The sequence below is a fragment of the Neoarius graeffei genome, chromosome 27 (assembly GCF_027579695.1).
Source record: "Neoarius graeffei isolate fNeoGra1 chromosome 27, fNeoGra1.pri, whole genome shotgun sequence".
Taxonomy (NCBI): domain Eukaryota; kingdom Metazoa; phylum Chordata; class Actinopteri; order Siluriformes; family Ariidae; genus Neoarius; species Neoarius graeffei.
In genome coordinates this window covers 25,939,188-25,959,170 of record NC_083595.1, presented here as the reverse complement: position 1 = coordinate 25,959,170, position 19,983 = coordinate 25,939,188, and the positions used below count along the sequence as shown (strand labels likewise).

The following is a 19,983-nucleotide window of genomic DNA, read 5'->3' as shown; positions in this document are numbered from 1 at the left end:
TGATACAGGAGACACTTGAAAGCTACATTTTTCTGCATTTTTAGCTAAAGTAGCAGTCAGAACAAATGAAACAAAATTTGCCCTCCAGTTCATTGAAGGGGAAGTGACACAGGACATAAAAGACAAGCATTTGCCCAGTAGTGGTTACTTTGACCAGTGAATTCATGAGCCTTGAGTGTGTGAGCCAGCAGAAAACAAGTGACAAAATGCCTGTGCCTGTGTTCATATGTGTGAACATTCTTATTAGAACCCCTGCTAAACTGACCAGCCTAAATGTTCACCAAAATGGCTGTGATTAGTGTCTCTCTTAATAAACATGGTCCTAAATGTACCATAGTGCTGTAAGTAGTTTTTGAAACACTGTTTTCTGGGTCACTGGGGTAAATAATGAACCCACCAGTGGGTACCAGACAGGCAGACAATCAGGGTAAGATATAAATGACAATTGAGGACACACACCCACACACACACACACATACACGAACACAAAATTTTAAAGCGACCGCAGGCTTCATTTGTCTTGAATTGGATCTTGTTTGTGAGTTAAGAGCTAAAAAGCAGTGGCAATGTGTGGCATGTGCAAAATTAGCCGTTCTAGCATTAGGGTACAACTGGACCGTGTGTTCTCATGTGTTTTATATCTTGGTGGAGATCTTGAAAATGTTAAGAGAAAAACTGTCTTTTTTTTTCTACAAAAAGGTGTATATTTGGAAAACAAAGCAACAACAACAAAAAAAAACCTATGAGTCAAAATTTTTAGTAAGGTTATGGTTGGGTTTAGGTGTAGCATTAATCAGCTGCATTGTCATGTAAGGTCCTCACAAGGTTAGTAAAACGTGTGTGTGTGTGTGTGAGAGAGAGAGAGAGAGAGACAGAGAGTTGGAATATTCAGTGTTAATAGTTTTACATGCTTGATGTACTTTTACATACATATATGTTATTTACCAGCTGGGAGGTCCGTATCGTGAAATACCATGACCGAGGTCTTGAAAGTACTGACCAAGGCCCTCTGGGCCGAGGTCAGTATTCAAGGCCAAGGTCACGGTATTTCACCATACGGACCGACCTTAAGCTGGTAAATAATATATTTATTTTTTTTCTTTACCAAATTCTAACAGAAAACGAGAGCGCCCGAAAGGGAAAGCCAAGCCGCCATTTTGAATCCTCATTCACGGCTGTCATGCAAATGGCTTTTGTCATGCAATTGTCATACAAGTGCACTTCCATGGCAGGAAAAAAACTACATTTTGCCGCCTATGTAGTCCCCCATTTATACAAAATTGAGTCATTCAAGATTCACCCATGTTTTTGCTCAGCATTAGCAACAGTTATAGGTTTTTAGCTTTCTCCTGAAATGTTTTATTTCTTCTTCCTCAGGGTAGTAAAACTCGCTTTCTCTGTGAAGACTGTCGTTATCACTATCCATGATGTAAAATTAATGCTATTTTCCTGAGAAATGGTGGCAAAAATTTATAAGATTTTTGATAATCTTATAAATAAATCTTATAAAAAAAGATAAATGTTGACAAAAAATTCTACTATGTTTGTTGTTGTGAATGAGCGAGTCGCCAGAGGTCCGTAACTGGGGTCCGTACCATAGGATACGGACCGGCTCACCAGCCAATCAGAGTGCAGGATTTGATGGAAACCGGACCATGAAAAAAATTATTTCTTATACTATCTAATCTAGTCTTTGGCAATACAAATATGTTATTATCCCATATTAGCCCATTATTTGCCATCCCAACAAAACACCCTAAATTTGAATAAAAACAAATGAAAACAAACATTTGTATTTGAATGTGCTATACTTGTCTCTGAATCGAAGACTTGATGATATATTTAATGTATTTTGAATATATCAGGAAATAACATCCTGGGTATGTTTTAACCCAGTTAAACTGGGTTACTGTGTAATGCCTTTTTTTTTTTTTTGTGCTGTGGCAGGTCTTCAGATGAAGCAAAAAATTTGTGCAATTTGTGTTTTTGATAAATTCAGATAGTTTGACAATTCCATGTTTGACATTAAAGAGCTGAGTACAAATTAAATTCATTTCTGTTCTTCATGGATTATTGTTCATTTCCCATCAGTCTTTATTCATATTTTATGTATTGTGATTTTACACATCATTGGAAATAAAGAGTGGAGAGTAAAGGGAGAGCTTGATCTTGAGTAGAGCTGTTTTGGGATCAGGGGGTTAGGTTTGGTGCATGGGATAACTTTTTAAAATGTGTCTATCAAATATGCATCTTATTAATTGCGTTGTAGTCATCCATTTTACTTATTGGCTGCAGCAGCAGCAGAAACCAGCAGTCTCAAAAGAAACTTCATCTCAAATTTGCCAAACACCACCTTGATAGTATTATTGCATCAATGTTTAATAAGGAAAACATTTTAAATGGCAATCCTCTGAATGCTCTTTTAAACCCCTGTCTTATTTATAACCATCCCTTTTAAAGAACAGCTGCAAAGACCTTATTGTCACACCATCTGTATGCCCGGCCACTGGCCAACCTGGCGTAATCACTGTGGAGATGGGTCACCCACAGAAAAATAGTCCATAATATTTAATTGCCACTAAAAGCTATATAGAGATGTGCAGTTTGGTCATTTTTCATCAGGGCTTTGAGCCGGAATTTTTTTCCTATTGGTGCGTTCCGAACAGAAACGGAATTTTAACGTTTCCGGTTTTGGGTTCCACCATTAAATAGACGTTCCCGAACCGGTTAGAACAAAAAAATTTCGTTCCCGGAACGGTTAATTACGTTCCCTGTCAGCTGTTTAACAAATGGCTATAAAATTATGTCTCTGTCTCATCCAGCTTAAGCCAAATGTAGGCTAATTCTATTACAACCTTCATTAAATAAGACAAGAAATAATTCAAAACAATTATTATTTCAAATGTTGGTGATTTGGATTCTCAGTATGTCTTCCCATCTACACAAACAGAAAAAGTGCCAAAAATGAAAGATAATTCGTTTAGTGTGTTACCAAAGGCTAGTCAGGCCCTATAGAGGGCTACCGCATGACGTCACCGCGCCGCGAGATTTTGTTAGGCGCCATATTGGAAGTACACATCTATGCAAGTACATACATTCATAAACTACAGCTGAAATGTAGCCAGGGCCGGTTCTGCCCTAATCTGGACCCGGGTGCAACATCGCGCAACCCCCCCCCAAAAAAAACAGTCTAAAATCAGGACAACCATCACATAACTATAACTATAAACATTTTATATCAACTATTTTAACTAAATGGGCTATAATAAATCGGGCTGCCTCAGAAAAGTAACCATTCAATGACGCAACTGAAAGCCTGCAGCCACGGCGGGCTGCCTCAGAAAACTAACCATTTGTCCTACCTTAAAACTCGTTTTGTATTTTCGACCCGCCGTTTATTTTCTTTCCTTTTCTGAAAACCCGATTTGTGTCCAGACATTTTGTTCTGCTACCAATGAACTAACTCGTCAGGTCTCGTCTCTCGAGCCCGCGATGATTCCCGTGGGAAGGGCAACAATTGATACATTTTTACAAACAGCCAATAGGGAGGTTGCATCGTTCAGGCTCTTCTTTGCTCAGACACTCAGTAATGCATTTACTCACTAGTAGTCCACCTTCCCGCTCTCTCCATTCAATCAGCGAACGTCACACAGCACTGTAAAATATAATAAGTTGACTTTACTTAAAAAAAATATGCAAAGTCGTTGCCTCAAAAAAAGTCATTTATGTTGATTTAGATAAATTAGATTGGGTTAACTTATTTTTTGTGAGTTTGCAGTACTCAAATTAACTTAGATTAGTTTGATTACATTAACTTATTTATTTTGAGTTTGCAGTACTCACATAAACTTATATTAATTTGATTACATTAACTTATTTATTGTGAGTTTGCAGTACTCATCTTATATAATTTTGATTACATTAACTTGTACTGTAAACTTAAAATAAATAAGTTAATGTAATCAAAATTATATAAGATGAGTACTGCAAACTCACAATAAATAAGTTAATGTAATCAAATTAATATAAGTTTATGTGAGTACTGCAAACTCAAAATAAATAAGTTAATGTAATCAAACTAATCTAAGTTAATTTGAGTACTGCAAACTCACAAAAAATAAGTTAACCCAATCTAATTTATCTAAATCAACATAAATGACTTTTTTTGAGGCAACGACTTTACATATTTTTTTTAAGTGAAGTCAACTTATTATATTTTACAGTGAGGAAGTGAACCCCAGCGGGTCATAGAAACTTGCACAGGAGAAGAATGACTATTTGTAGGCTACAGAAACTTTGAGGAATGAAATAAAAACCGGTATTAACCGGTTACCATTATTTTTAATAAGCGTTTCTGTTCCGGAACATAAAAAATAATAAAGTTTCTGGTTTCGTTTCTGTTCCATGTGAAATAGAAAAAGTTCCCGGTTTTCGTTTTCGTTCCTTGAACCGGTTCAAAGCCCTGTTTTTCACAACTCAATATTTGAAAGATAAAATGGGCAAATCCGTTCATTCCCAGGAGCTGATCAAGATTTTATAAGTTCAACAAAAGATAAACGCAGAAAGTCATTTGCTGTTTTGTAACAAAGGTTGTTCTGTCATTGACACTTTTTTCACTCTGCATGTATTTAAATGCAAGGCCATGGAGGGCTGAAAAGAAATGAAACGTTAAAAGCTTATTGAAGTGTTTATAACCAGTGCTGCATTTTGAACTTGATGTGCAGAATGCAACTTATCTTCCACTAGGCTAATTACCTCGCCTGGGACAGAGTCCACCTGGGGCGAGGTATTTTTTCGGTGTGGTTTGTTTGTTTGTTTGTTTGTTTGTTTGTTTGTTACCTCACCCGGGACGGAGTCCACCAGGGGGCGAAGTATTGTTTTCGGTGGGATTTGTTTGTTTGTTTTATTAATGATGTTACAGGAAAACGGCTGAACCGATCTTCATGAAACTTTCAGGATAGATGGGCATTGGTCTCAAATAGAACCTCCAACATTTTGGGGGTCATCTGGTCAAGGTCAAGGTTTTTGTGGCACCTGCTTCATATAGAGACGGTAGCCGCTATGTCATCGTGCTGTAAGAATGTAAGAGTGTAACAGTCATGCAGTACGGTGTGTTCTGATTGGCTGAGAGCAGTAAGCAGTACAGTGTGTTCTGATTGGCTAAGAGCAACAGAGAATCAGAATCAGAACCACGTTTACTGGCCAAGTATGTTCACACATAAGGTCAAAATCAAGGTCACCAAAAAGGTCAAAATAATTTTTTCACGATATCTTCCTTTATATTCATCATAAGTGCTACCGGGTGAGGTTTGTTTTGCCTGGCAACACTTGTTTCATTATTTATTTTATTTGATTGTATAGAGTGGTAACATATGTTTTTAATAATTAGACGGTCCAATATAGACAAATTGAAGAATATATTTGCTCCTAGTTAAAAAGCATGGAAATTAAACTCTGGCCTGCATTGACTGAATTATATTCCAGCTAATGTGGACTGAATGAATACGTTGCAGACAGTGTGAAATAAAAGAATGACTTATGGGTAGTGTGAATTGAAACACATGACTAACACAATAATTAAAGATTATGGCTCCATTTTGTCACGTTAATGTGGTTAATTAGAACTGCGTTAAAGGATAACACATGGAGAGCTTCATTCACCTGGTTTACTTTACAAAACCTGCGAATAACATATGGCACAACGTCATTGCAGAGAAAATCAAAGAATCATTGAATCTTTCAGAAGTCCTACAATATAGCTCTATAACCAGGGATAACAAGCACTGATAATGCTACTGCATCCTGCAGACACATTTCTGCATCAGCTTTAACAGCACTTGGAGAATACTATGCATAATAACAGTTTGTAATGTTGACCAAATTAATCAAAACTTTGGGGCCCTGTCACATCAGTATTAAACATTCCGAAAGCTGAAATCTGTTAATTCAGATCCTGCAATGCCAGACTACCACAATTGGGCATAAATTGGAAACAGGAGCACTTTTATGAGGTGTGACTGGAGCACATATTTCCTCATTTTACTGGAATTGACCATTTTCAACATTCAAAAATCTTTTGAAAAAACAGTCTATAGTTACATTTACATACATGTATCTGAGAAGGTTCTACACACATCAAAATATAAAACCTTCACATACATATACTTAATCAGAAGAGAGTATACCCTTTGAGGCCAATCCTAATCAAATTTATATTCTATCAATGGGTAAATAGATTGTTTAATAATAAATTAAATAGATGACTCACCATGTACTCAATCTTCGAGTTGAGTACTTTTACATTTGGAGTCACTGTATATGTTCTGTGCATGTATATCACTGTCTGACGAGCATGGTCAATCTAGAATTCAGATTCTATGAAGAAAAAAGGTTCATGATTTCATTAAGTAATTTTTCAAGACTAAGAATGCTGTTCAACTGTAGGTGCTAATATTCAGTACAAACAGTATGATTGCGATTGATGAGTATGACCGTTATATAAATCCCGACTTCATTACTTAAGTCAAAGTACAGATCCCACTGGTCAAATGTTACTCCGATACAAGTGAAAGTTGTACAGTCAAATTTTTACTTAAGTTAAAGTACTGAAGTACTTGCTTTTAAAAATACTTAAGTATTAAAAGTACATTTTCTGTCAACGCATTGTTATTATTGCCACAACATTTAGACATGTGGTTAGGTTAATATGGGACGGCCTTGGGCTGAGGTGCACTTGAGCGAGGCACCTAACTCCCAACTGCTCCCCAGGTGCTGTTAGCATGGCTGCCCACTGGGTATGTGTGTGTGCTCATTGCTCACATGTGTGTGCATGTGTGTGTTCACTGCTTCAGATGGGTTAAATGCAGAGAGGAATTTCACAAGCATGTGATTGAATAAAGTTGTTATATATACAAAACCTAATGCCTCTGAAACAACTGACTGGATTTACTGACTAGCTTGTAGAACCTGTAGAATAAACACCTGGTAGACTGTTACAAAATGAAACACAACTGAACTGAAAAAGAGCCAGTGTCATTTTCATTTTTTAAATTTATTTATTTATTTATTTTATTGTAACACTCCTCCCCACCCTCACAAAGCAGCATGGTAGTGTTCTGACCCAGCTCTGGCAGTGTGTGCACACATGTATATGTTAATCAGGACGATAGTGGAATAGCTGTAAATGCAGCTTGCTCAGAAAATAAAAATAACAATCCAACCTGATTAAAACCCAGGTCCACACCTTGAGCTTAATAACTGCCCAACAGCAACACTGCTTTAAGCAAGACAAAAAAAAAAATGCAAGACCATCATCTGACATCAAAACAAAAATTCCAACAATTTGTTGTGACTGACTAGTACAGTACTGTCCATCTCACAGGTCTCGCGTGTGTGTGCGTGCACTCACGTGTGTGTGTGTGTGTGCTCAAGCATGCATGCGTTTGTGTGTGTGTGTTCATGCACATAATGAATCTGCCTGTGGAATCAAAGTGGTTTAATGTTAAGCTAGCTAGTCAGTGAAGCTCCACCTGACATGCTAGCAAACTCTTTTCAAACTCAAAATCATATTGGGTAGCTAGCGTTACTAGAAAAGAAATATTTCTACATTTTGTTTATTTGGCAAGATTATGCTAAAACATTTCTGAAACCACTTCAGATAAGTTAACGTTATTCATGTTAGGGTAACTCCGTGTTTGCATGCTAACTTACAGTGTCCAAGTTACGGTAACTAGCTATGTGTTAATGTTAGCCATGGATAAGGCTATGACAACTTGGCAGGCAAATCCATAGAAAGCCAAGCAGTGTTCTCACAGGGCTTTCGTTCACTGGAATACCTGAAATATAAAATAATTGATATTGCGTATGAAAAAGGCTTTGGATGAAATGTCTTCACTATTGGACCAAATGGTCCTTGAACAAAGTGTCCTGATCAGAGGTGGACAAAGTACCCAACTTCATTACTTAAGTCAAAGTACAGATCCCACTGGTCAAATGTTACTTTGATACAAGTGAAAGTTGTACAGTCAAATTTTTACTTAAGTTAAAGTACTGAAGTACTTGCTTTTAAAAATACTTAAGTATTAAAAGTATGTTTTCTGTCAGCGCATTGTTGTATTATTGCCACAACGCTTACAATACCTAATGCCTCTGAAGCAACCGACTGGATTATTTTGTGAATTCACAAAATGAACGCATGCTGTGCTATCATGGTGGTTTAACGTTAAGCTAGCTAGTCAGTGAAGTTCCACCTGACATGCTAGTAAACTCTTTTCAAACTCAAAATCATATTGGGTAGCTAACATTACTAGAAAAGAAAGATCTCTACATTTTGTTTATTTGGCAAGATTATGCTAAAACATATTTCTGAAAGGACTTCAGATAAGTTAACGTTATTCATGTTAGCGTAACTCCGTTTTTACATACTAACTAACAGTGTCCAAGTTAACTAGCTATGTGTTAACATTAGCCGTGGACAAGGCTACGGCAACTTGGCGGGCAAATCCATAGAAAGTCATTTGACTAACCAGACTGCATAGTTATTGCAACATTATCGCTAGCTCTAAAAGCACAAACAACTTCATTGCAAGCTTTCTCTTGGAATAAAACGTTTATATACCTCAATATGCTTCCGCGGGTCAGACGGCAAGTTTTTGCAGGCTGTGATTTGCTCTGTTTTAGGCAAACAAAGCAAACATTTAAAACAAAATGACTATTCCTTTCAGAAAACTGAAACACTGGGTTCTAGCTATAGCCATGAGCGTGTGCATTCCCCAGAAGAACTACCTCATTCCATTCTCCCATCAACTGATGGTGTTAAATAATGCTGTGGAGAAATAATTTATCTTGATTTTATACAGTCTATGGATGTGACCTGACCTAAGTGATTACTGATGGGCTGTCTCAGTGTCCCCTGTGAAAAAACCAATCATGTTTTAAAAAAGAAAAGGAAAAAAACATCCGCTTTCAAAGCCACTTCATAGTAGCGGGTAACGAGGACCTTGATAGAAATGTAGTGGAGTGAAAAGTACAATATTTGTTTTTCAAATGTAGTGAAGTTAAAGTCATAAGTTGCCAAAAAAATTAATACTCAAGTAAAGTACAGATACTCAAAAAGTGTACTTAAGTACAGTACTCAAGTAAATGTACTTCGTTACTGTCCACCTCTGCTATTTCTCAACCTAACTGAATACAAATGGAGATTTTGGAGCAACACAGACATCCCAAGTCTCCTGGAAGTTCCGGGAGTCTCCCGCATATTGATAGCGGCTCCCTGATACCCGCAAATTACATACAATCTCACGCATAGACATATAGATGCCGCATTGAGCTGGTGGTCCCGTTGCTGGGATACGTCAGAGTGTCCGCCATATTGGATGTGGCAAATCTTCCCCATAAACCAATGCAAGTAAATGGACTGAACTTCATAAAGCCCCTTTCTACAATAATATTTAACTCGATGCCTTTTATTCACCCATTAAGACACACACGTATATATTTGGGAAACAAACAGGCATCAAAACAACATATATAACTTTTAATGTGATGGTTATAAATAGTGTGCGAAATACCCTGTACACTGCAAACTAGCGACAGATACGCGATAGATAGCTCAGGTAAGCTAATCAGTCAGCATACCATAGCAAGCTACCAAAACCTGAGGCCAAAATAACCAACCTACAAGACTGAATATGATAAATGATGGAAATAGTGGAAAAACTGGAAATAGTGAATGAAAATAAAAATTTACTGTTTTATTTATTGAGTCACCACACCTACTCTCGTTGAATAAAGTGAGCTGAATGACCGCCAAACTGAGTTTGGCCAGGTTCTAATGTTATACCAAAACAAAATACATCACTGATTCCTTCACATTCAGAAAGGTTAAAAACATTCATCATGGGGGCGTCGTGGCTCAGATGGATAAGGCGCCATACCATAAATCCGGGGACCTGGGTTCGATTCCGACCCGAGGTCATTTCCCGATCCCTCCCCATCTCTCTCCCGCTCATTTCCTGTCTCTACACTGTCCTATCCAATAAAGGTGAAAAAGCCCCCCAAAAATCTTTAAAAAAAACCCATTCATCATACGTTCAAAAACGTTCATCATAGTGTGGCACTGTATTATCTAATTCTCACTGCTTATAACTATACACCTACCCGGTGGAGATGAGCTGGGAAACTGAAGACTGAAGGAACAGCTCCCTCTCTGATCCTGACTGTCTGACCTGTTCCATCAAAATCCTCCGTTCTGAAGTGTTCACTGCAGAGCATGGATGACGGAGTAGCAGAAAACCCTTCCTGTCGCACAGCTGTCTCCCACTGCTTTTTCATGTCTTTATTTTTGGAAAACCTACATAGTATGTGAAAAGTTAGCTAAGCAATTAACAACAATCAGCGTAGTTACGAAGGAAATACTTCGTTGTTTGGAGACAGGTTTCACCGAGCGGCTATTATGCGCGAGACTTCATATTAGCCACAAAGTCAGAAAAATCTGTTCGTAAAATTACGTTATAATGACCAAATACAATGAAAAGTATTTTTCCAGTCTCACCTGTGAAAGGTAATCCCATGTGATCTTGTTTGGATGGTAAACCTGTTGGTACAGTTAAACGCAGCACATGAATGATACCAGAGACAGTTGAAGAATCTCCACTTTGCCACATCCAATATGGCGGTGAGGATGCCGTATGATTCTACGCAGAAGGCGGCATCTATGTTTATATGTCTATGATCTCACAGAATCTAGAGCAAGCGAGCAAGCTTCATCCCGAACCTATCGACCAGTCAATGAGTGCATAGAGCATGAAGAAGAGCAGCAGCTGCTCCAGCTGTTTTCTGGAACCCAGGAAATTAATGCATGGTACAAATCATCATGTTTTTTTTTTAACTGATTTGGTGTTCAACTTTCACGGTTATGATAAAGCAGTGTCTCTTTGTAATTGTCATCTTTGTAAGCTCACTTGCTCGGTGGAAGGCTCAATAATGGCAATAAATTACTTTCACTTTCAGTGCTGGAGCTGCAGGAGCAGGTGGTGCGCAACCGCCAGGAATTTGTTCAGATTCACCTCCAAAACTAAGTCGCTCATAAAACTACAACCTTTTCTGGTTCGAACAGAACCAATTAGGACCATGTACACCGTTTCTATTTTGTGCTACAACATTAAGTAGAGGTGTGTGTGGGGGGGTTCAACGCGTAATTACTGTTATTTATTTATTTTTACTAAAATCATCGTATCTCTGCAACCATACAAGATTTTTTTTTTCAAAATTCCAAACCCTATGATCTTCTTGCGGTGTCCCTTTACAGAGAGCTGATTTTAAGGTGAATTGAACCTGTTTGGAATTTTAAGGTAAAGTCTCTACAATAATCACGGAATTGGCGCGAAGGAAAAGGCCATTACAAGATTAATTTATAATTTATAAACTTCCCTGTGTATTTCTGAATCTTGTTGTTGCCTTTTTGTCCAGTGAAACACGTGTGATGTTATATTGCATCTAAAAACATGATTTCAGTATCAAATGAATGGATACGCCGTCCTGTTATCTCTCTTAACTAACTCATCAGGGTTTTCTGTGTTTATAGGCTCTGAAAGAGATTCTCTCACAACATGAGCAAAATTTACGCTGTTCAATTAATACTGTATCTTCAGGTACTATTAACACATCCATCTTCCGTCAAATATGTAATTTTCTGATGTGAAAATCAGCACTCTCCAGTCACAAGACAAAGCAGTTCTACAGAGATGCGAGAGCATTCTACGTCAGAAGCTTTCAAAAAAAAAAAAAAAGGAAAAATTCCCAGTGAGAGATCAAATCTTGACAAATCTGTCAGTGGCAAATCCTGAGAATCATGATGATGTGAAACCAGAGCAGATTTTGACTTTGGCAGAGAGATTTCCAAATGTAATGAAGGCAGATGCCAGAGAACAACTCCATTTAGAAGTCCTGGATTATGTCTCATCTAACCTGGAAGCACTGGTGCCAAATTATAAGAATTTACCAGTTGATGAGTTCTGGGGGAAGCTGTCCAAAGTCACATCTGTGAGCTCAGGGCAGTTGAGATTCAGGGAGCTCTCTCAGCTGATGAAGCTGCTATTGGTGCTGCCAAATTCTAACTGTGATGTGGAAAGGGCATTCAGCATGGTGTGTCACATCAAGACAGAATTTAGGAGTCAGACATCTCACCAAACACGTGTGAATCCGATGTCTTGCAAGATTAACAAGTTTATTGACATAGAGTACTATGAGGTGGAGGTGTCTGGAAAATTGCTCAAATCTGCAAAGCAAGCAGCCTCTAAATACAATGAAAGCTTGCAAAAGGAACAGGCATAGAACAGAGGAAAGGAAAGAGCCCTTTAGGCCTAGGCCTACATGTACAGTTGCATTCATTGTCATTCATGCAATTCATTCATTGTTCTGTTATATTCATCTGTGTTTCGGTATCTAAGTAAAGCAATGTTCTGTGGTGAACATTTCTATCTATCCTGGTCATCCTTTTTTATTTGGGGGGGGGGTGTGTGTGTCAAGATTCAATCAGTACGGAGCTTAATATATGGCACATTGTAGTTATTATAGGTTATGGGGGCAGCTAAGTCCCCAAGTCAGGGTGTCAGCTATGAATCTGAGTGAACTGAGTGATTTCAGGTATTGTTCATCTCCAAAAGGCCACCCCAAAATCCACCAGAATGCAGGAAATCACATCAACCAAATTCAAATTTTCTGGGGGAGAGCCCCATACCGGGCGGCACAGTGGTGTAGTGGTTAGTGCTGTCGCCTCACAGCAGGAAGATCCAGGTTCGAGCCCCGTGGCCGGCGAGGGCCTTTCTGTGTGGAGTTTGCATGTTCTCCCCGTGTCCGCGTGGGTTTCCTCCGGGTGCTCCGGTTTCCCCCACAGTCCAAAGACATGCAGGTTAGGTTAACTGGTGATTCTAAAATTGACCGTAGGTGTGAATGGGTGTCTATGTGTCAGCCCTGTGATGACCTGGCGACTTGTACCCCGCCTTTCGCCTATAGTCAGCTGGGATAGGCTTCAGCTTGCCTGCGACCCTGTAGAACAGGATAAAGCAGTTAGAGATAATGAGATGAGTACCCCCATACCCCACGGCAATGTATTCCCCCCCAAAAAAAAATCCTTCCCCAAAGAGGGGGACCTCCCTGAAATGAATTTTGTCAGGTTGGGATGTCTGAGCAACATGTTAGAAAGCACTGTCTCCCGTACAGTTCCAGAGACTTGTAGAATTTAGGCTAAAACACACTGAAGTGGTCCAAAGACTTACTAAGACTTTGTTTTTCCTTCATTTTGTCACCCATTTCAATGTTTCTATTGTATATGGTGGTTCACTAAACCTGTGTCGATCATCATAACTTTGCAGTGTGTGACTTTGCACTTTTACTGCTACCTGTGTATATGATAAGAGTAGCTTATAATTAGAAATTCCAGAGCCAATATTTTGTTCAAGTGACTGAGCGCAAAAGGATGATCTCTGCCACAACGCAGTGAGGCACAACCCTTAATTTGTGCTCAGTATGTAATTACTTTGAATCTCTCTTGTGACTGACAATCTGTCAGAGAAGGGTATAATCAGAAACACAACAGTCATACAAGACACACACATACATTATATACTCTGAGCACAGCTGATCAGTCTTGCTGTCTGTGACCCTAGCTGTCCAAACATATATAGCAGACTGGTGGACTATTCAGTAGATACCAGTCAAGAGTTTGGACACACCTACTCATTCATAGTTTTGCTTTTTTTCTGTATTTTCATTACTTTTTACATTGTAGAACAATACTGAAAACATCAAAGCGAAGAACACCTTTTTGTTTAGCACATAATTCCATATATGTTTCATATGTTATTACATAGTTTTGATGTCTTCAGTATTGTTCTACAATGTAGAAAATAGTCAAAATACAGAAAAACCTATGAATGAGTAGATATGTCCAAACTTTTGACTGGCATCTAGATGTGTTAAACAGGATACAACTTTTGGGGGTTGATCCCCTCAGTCTTCTCTTCCAGAAATGAAATGCATGTTCAGTTGGGTTAAAGTCTAATGATTGACTTGGCCAGTCTAAAACCTTCCACTTTTTTCACCCCAGTGAAGTCTTTGTTGTGTTGGCGGTATCTTTTGGGTCACTGCAGGATGAAATTCCTCCCAATTTGATGAGATACATTTCTCTGTAAATAGGCAGACAGAATGTTTCTCTAGATTTCTGAATAAGTTCTACTGCTACCATTATGAGTTACATCATCAGTAAACATGAGTGAGCCTCTTCCAGAAGTAGCCATGCAAGCTCAAGCCATGACACTACCTCCACCATGATGGACCAATGAACTTGTATGTTTTGTATCAAGAGCAGATTCTTCCTTACTCCACACTCTTGGTTTTTCCATCACTTTGAGTGAAGTTAATCTTGGATCCAGAACTTTTGTGGCTCATCTCTGTTTTTTTTTTTTTTGTAAATTCCAATTCTGGAAATTCGAACTGGCCTTCATACTCTTACTGTTGTTGAATGGTTTGCATCTTGTGGTATGGACTCCTATAGTTCTGCTCCCAAAGTCTTCTTCAAATACTGAATTGTGATACATTCACCCCTGCCCTGTGGAGGTTGTTGGTTATATCAGTGACTGTTGTTTTGGGATTTTTATTCACAGCTCTCACAATGTTTCTGACATTTCTGAAATTTTGTGGATGAATGAATCCAAAATAGAACTTTGAGAAGTGTTATGTTTGGAGAAGGGCGGCACAGTGGTGTAGTGGTTAGCGCTGTCGCCTCACAGCAAGAAGGTCCGGGTTCGAGCCCCGTGGCCGACAAGGGCCTTTCTGTGTGGAGTTTGCATGTTCTCCCCGTGTCCGTGTGGGTTTCCTCCGGCTGCTCCGGTTTCCCCCACAGTCCAAAGACATGCAGGTTAGGTTAACTGGTGACTCTAAATCGACCGTAGGTGTGAATGTGAGTGTGAATGGTTGTCTGTGTCTATGTGTCAGCCCTGTGATGACCTGGCGACTTGTCCAGGGTGTACCCCGCCTTTTGCCCGTAGTCAGCTGGGATAGGCTCCAGCTTGCCTGCGACCCTGTAGAAGGATAAAGCGGCTAGAGATAATGTGATGTGAATGTGTGAGGTGTGCCTAATCAAAAGTTAGCTAGTGGAATTTCTTGCCTTCTTAATGCATTTGAGACCAAATATTAAATAATAAAAATACAGCAAATAGCCCTATTCCATAACTGAAGTAATCTATATTATGTCAAGGACAGCACAACTACTGTCTATTGTTAAAAGTGCTCTATAAATAAATTGACTTGACTTAAAGAGAAACCACAGTCTGTCATTACTTTAAGACATGAAGTGTCTTTTAAACCTAGGTCACAACCGGCCGTACGTGCTCCTACGGCCGGTCTACATGCAAAAAACGCAAGAAACGCATGGAGGGCGCGCGTGTGACGTGCTGATTTTCGAGCCGTAGACTGGCCGCAGACTGGCCGCATAGGTTCTTTGTCATGTCAAACAAACTCTACGGGCACTTATGTTTTTTTCAGGTTGCAAGACAAACTTACGGCCAACGTGCGTCTTTCTCCACGAACAAAAAAAAAACGCAGCAATTTGGGAAACGACAAAAATCGCATGGCCAAAAAATCGTACGTCCGGTTGTGACCTAGGCTTTAATTAAGAAAAATAAATAAAAACCACTGAATTAGAAGGTGTGTCCTAACTTTTGACTGGTGCTGGTACTGCATGATGTTATATTGTGTTGCTGGCATACGATTGGATAATTGCATGAATGAGCATGTATATACAGTTATGTGCAAAATAATAGCAGTCTAACATCACTAATGTGTTTAATTACTGATTTTGGCAGAAAAGATAATACAACATGGGAAAAAATAGGTGTAGCTGAGTAATGGGCCACCAACAGAATCAACAGTCATGACACGCAGTCTGCTAATTGGGTGTAATTGGCTCATTTAATGAAAGGGGCATGTTCAAATTAATAGCAGCATGTTCAAATTAATAGCAGTGTGGAGTTCAGTTAGTGAGGTTATTCATTCTGTGAAGAAACAGGTGTCAATTATGGCCCTTATTTAAAGAAGGAGGGCAGTAAATGTTGTACCTGCTGGTTTTAGCCCTTGCTCAGTGAGTGAAATGGATTGTTCCAGACATTGTACTGAAGGAGAAAGAACTTTGATCAAGAAGTTGATTGGAGAGGGGAAAACATATAAAGAAGTACAGAAAATAATTGGCTGCTCAGCTAAAATGATGTCAAATGCTTTAAAATGGCAAACAAAACCCGAAACACGTGGTAGGAAAAGAAATACTACCATCCGTGTAGATCATAGAATAACAAGAATGGCAAAGAAGCATCCAATGATCAGCTCCAGGGAAATCAAAGAAGATCTTCAGTTACCTGTGAGTACTGCAACAATCAGAAGATGCCTATGTGAAGCCAAACTATTTGCAAGAAACCCTCGTAAAGTACCATTGCTGAAAAAAAGACATGTTGAAAAGGTTACAGTTTGTCAAAGAACACACTGACTGGCCTAAAGAGAAGTGGCGCAACATTCTATGGACAGATGAGAGCATGATTGTTCTTATTGGGTCTAAAGGCCACAGACAGTTTGTGAGACGACCCATAAACACTGAATTCAAGCCACAGTACACTGTGAAGACTGTAAAACATGGAGGTGCAAGCATAATAGTTTGGGGATGTTTCTTATGCTTTGGAGTCAGGCCCATTTATCGCATACCAGGCACCATGGACCAGTTTGAATATATCAAAATACTGGAAGAGGTCATGTTGCCTTATGCTGAAGAAGAAATGCCCTTGAAATGGGTGTTTCAGCAGGGCAACGACCCCAAACACACCAGCAAGCGGGCAACATCCTGGTTCCAGACCAACAAGATTGATGTTATGAAGTGTAATCTCCAGTAAGCCCAATCTCCAGACCACAGTCTGATTGAGAATTTGTGGAGTGACATCAAAAATGCTGTTTTTGATGCAAAACCCAAGAATGCAGAAGAACTGTGGAATGTAGTCCAGTCAGCTTGGGCTGGAATATCTCTTTGCAGGTGTCAGATGTTAGTTGACTCCATGCCACACAGATGTAAAGCAGTTATCAGAAATAAAGGTTATACAACTAAATATTAGTTCAGTGATTAACAGAAAAGCTAAATCTGTAAACAAATTTCAGTTTATACTGTAAATATTCATGTTTGTAAATGAAAATGCAGACACTGCTATTTTTTTGAACAGCCTACTCTTTTTTCTTCATTTTCAGTTTAAAATTGATATTTTGTTCATGTTTTCATTTGGAATTGAATGTGCAGTGCTCCCAGTGCCTTTATGTATATGGAAATAAATGCTAAATGAAAACTGAGCTTTTTCTCAGTTGTTTTAAACACACTGCTATTATTTTGCACATAAGTGTAGGTGTTTCTATGAAAGTGGAAGATGAATATATGTTTTAGACTTTAAAGTCTTGTATGCCTTAAAAGTGGTACAGCAGTGATGTGTATTAATCCCGGAATTGACTCCTTTTGACAGTTGTCTAATAGCAGCTTCTTAAAGCCAAGTCAGTTTATTTGTGTAGTACTTTTAACCTTTTTGGACATAATGTGTCCAATTGAACACATGAAGTTCCATAGCATTTTTCTTTGTGTCCGAAGGGGTTAACAACAGACATTGTTGCAAAGTGGCTTTACAGAAAAATAAAGACTTTAAACATGTGAGCGAATTTATCCCTAAAAAAATTATTAATCCCTGATGAGCAAGCCTGTGGCAATGGTGGCAAGGAAAAAAACCCTCAGATGACATGAGGATGTGTACCTTGAGAGGAGCCAGACTCAAAAGGGAACCCATCCTCATTTGGGTGATAACAGTTAGCATGAATATAAATAACTTGCTCCTATAAGTGTGTCCTATATAGTCAAAGTACAAATGTGTAACCAGGAAATTCATTATAGTTTTAATATGAAGTCTGTTTTGTTGAAGTTATCAACTGTTCACTGATGGAGACTTGAGTGCAAGACTGTTCATGCCAAATGCAATCCTAAAGTTATCGTGGCAATTGTAGTCCTCAGCCATCACAATAAAACTGTAAGTGTCCAGAGTCATCTTCTAAGTGCATCTTTCGACTGTCCATATGGGGCCATCCTCCACAGGAGCGATGTGATGAGACTCCAGTCAGAAGTAGAGCATCAAGATGGATCAGGCAGGTCTGAAGAGCAGGAGAGGCCAGCATCACTGATGTTTCAGGATTGACACGTAACTTGACAGAGAGTGACAGACAGAGAGGGGGGCAGAGAGCGAGAGAGAGAAAAACAGGTTGTTAGGTATGCCTGTGTCACCTAATGGTTAAGAATAGTATACATTTTGCGTTGGGTGCAAGCAGGAACTCTGTCAAAACTAACTATTACATCACAACTGAAAGGGAGAGCCAGAAGGTAACACAGACATGAGGTAGCCCTGGGATATAAAGCAGCCAGCCACTCCACCATCAACAAACCTGAATGAACGTGTGAGAATGAGGGGTGACAGTATTCAGACATCCCAGTTTACCAAAACACTATGCTTGAGGACCCTCCAAATCTACTCCTTTACCTAATAAAAAGCTATTAACAAAAGGCTTGACTAAAAACATGTTTTCAGACTGGACTTAAACACCGAGACCGTGTCTGAGTCCCAAATGCTACTTGGAAAGCTATTCCATAACTGTAGAGCTTTCTAAGAAAAGGCTTTGCCCCCTGATGTAGCCTTCACTATACGAGGTACCAGCAGATAGCCTGCACCTTTTGATCTAAGTAGGCGTGGTGGGTCATAAAGGACCAGAAGTTCACTCAGGTACTGTAGCGCAAGACCATTAAGTGCTTTAAAGGTCAATAGTAGTAATTTATAATCAATTCGAAATTTGATTGGGAGCCAATGCAGTGTGGATAAAATAGGGGTGATGTGGTCATAATTTCTAGTTCTAGTAATAACTCTTGCTGCTGCATTTTGAACTAACTAGTGCTTGTTTATGCACTTATTGGAACATCTAGAAAGTAAGGCATTGCAATAATCCAACCTAGAGGTAACAAAAACATGAACTAGTTTTTTTTTTTTTGCATCATGTAGTGACTTTATATTTCTTATCTTAGCAATATTTCTGAGATGAAAGAAAGCTATCCTCCTAATATTATCGATATAAGTTTCAAATGAGAGACTGGAGTCAATAACCGCCCGAAGGTCTTTTACTGCTGCACGTGAAGAAACAGAAAGGCCATCCAGAGTTACTGTGTAATCAGAAAACTTACTTCTAGCTGCATGTGGTCCTAGCCCAAGTTAAGCAGAAGGAAGTTAATAAGCATCGAGTGTCTAATATCCTTTACACATTCCTCAATTCTATTAAGCTGGTGTCTCTCAGGTGGGGTTTACATTAGACCGTATCAGCGGATCATCAGATTAACGTTTTTAAAACGATTAGCGTGCACACAGCAATGCCAATACACGATTCGCGTGCACACAGCAACGCCAATACACGGATACGCTCGGCTCTGCAGGCATCCTGCGCTCCAAATCACTCCACCCTGAACAGCGAGTGCCCTCTGGAGGGTGCGCACTCTGGCCCTGCACAGCTCACAGAGCGCGCGAGTGAAGCGCACGAGCAGTGATTTGGGACTGAGCCGCTGTGTGTGTGATCCCAGTGCATATCACTTACCACTTGCAAGTGGAAGGTTGGCAAGCCTAAAGACAATCATAACTACACAATGGGCAGTATTTTCATACTTTTATACTCTTTAATGAAAGGTGATACAAGGCGGAAGTCCACGCCGTTTTTCACCAGTCGCGTCACATGACCAACGCCAGCGAATCAGGAAGGTGGATGTCACAGTGACATTGTCCAATGACGACGCCAGCTAGAGCTCAGCACAGCGTATCCGCGTATTCTCAATGTTTACACAGCACCGGACCAGACACGATCTGGATTGAATACGTGGACCCT

General features: G+C 39.3%; 2 protein-coding genes across 5 annotated transcripts in view; one reads left to right on the top strand and one right to left on the bottom strand.

The window, feature by feature from the left end:
* cep89 (centrosomal protein 89) overlaps positions 1 to 19,983 on the top strand; it is a 452,909-nt gene that overhangs the window by 374,085 nt on the left and 58,841 nt on the right. The window lies entirely within an intron of this gene.
* LOC132874863 (uncharacterized) overlaps positions 17,594 to 19,983 on the bottom strand; it is an 86,939-nt gene continuing 84,549 nt past the window's right edge. For both annotated transcript variants that reach the window (XM_060911318.1, XM_060911323.1), the window contains one exon: positions 17,594 to 18,270. The gene's annotated coding sequence lies outside the window, so the exon portion shown is untranslated. The remainder of the gene's footprint in view (positions 18,271 to 19,983) is intronic.